Here is a 908-nt window from a genome sequence, read left to right as displayed (position 1 = left end):
CCCGCCGGAGCTCCCCGCTTTCCCTATCGCGCGCCCCGCTAGCAAAAAAATGCGGGTTTCGTGCGAGTTTCCATTCCCGCGGCACAAGCGGTTCGGTGTTGCTGCCCTTTGTCGGTACGTTCATTTTCTTCAGATAGCAAAGACATTGGGTGTCTGTGTATAATAGTTTATATATTTTTTTAAATCGTTGATACGTCGTGATCATTTCGAAGTCAAACCTCTATCGTAGAAAGGTATCCCAGTTACTGAATCGCTTAAATTACTCTTTGATTTTTTACTATAATTGTTATTTTAAAATATGGGTAAGTGTTATGTATTGCAATTTCACCTGGTTGCATAGATTCTCATGTGTGGCTTCAGTGTTTTAAACAGCAGCTCCTCATGGTTTTTTAATGGAGCATCTTGCAGCAAAATCTGTCCAATCGTGTTTCTGAGAAATTCTACCCCTCCTTGAATTTCTTTCTCATCTGCATTTCCCGCCCTTTCTGAACGTTTTCTCAAGGAGAGTTTAGTAGTAAAGGTATGCTAATCGAGAGTTTAACCCTTACATGCTCCACTTTAATTTTTTTCAGGTGAAACGGTTCTTTTGGACGAATATTTTTACAGTACTTTGCATTCTTGTGGTGGCATAGACAATAACGTGGCTACTTTTTAGAGAGTTTGAAAAATTGAATATGTAACAAGAAGTGTGTTCTTGTCCTTCAGAGGAAGGTATTCAACTCCGGTTTTGCTTTCTTTTGGGGAGGAAAATCTTTTGAGGTTTTACTGTTGAAAACAGGAAACAGTGTTTAACAAAAATCATTCGGTAGCTGGCTTTCGACCTGAAAATGATAAGGAAGGGTGGAAAAAGTTTCCAGTATTGAGCCTTTGCTGCCCTCGCATGGACGATGTTTGGTTTTTTTTTCCCC

Source organism: Pygoscelis adeliae, unplaced genomic scaffold, assembly GCF_000699105.1.
Source record: "Pygoscelis adeliae isolate BGI_AS28 unplaced genomic scaffold, ASM69910v1 Scaffold60, whole genome shotgun sequence".
NCBI lineage: Eukaryota > Metazoa > Chordata > Aves > Sphenisciformes > Spheniscidae > Pygoscelis > Pygoscelis adeliae.
Note: the sequence above shows the minus strand (reverse complement) of the source record.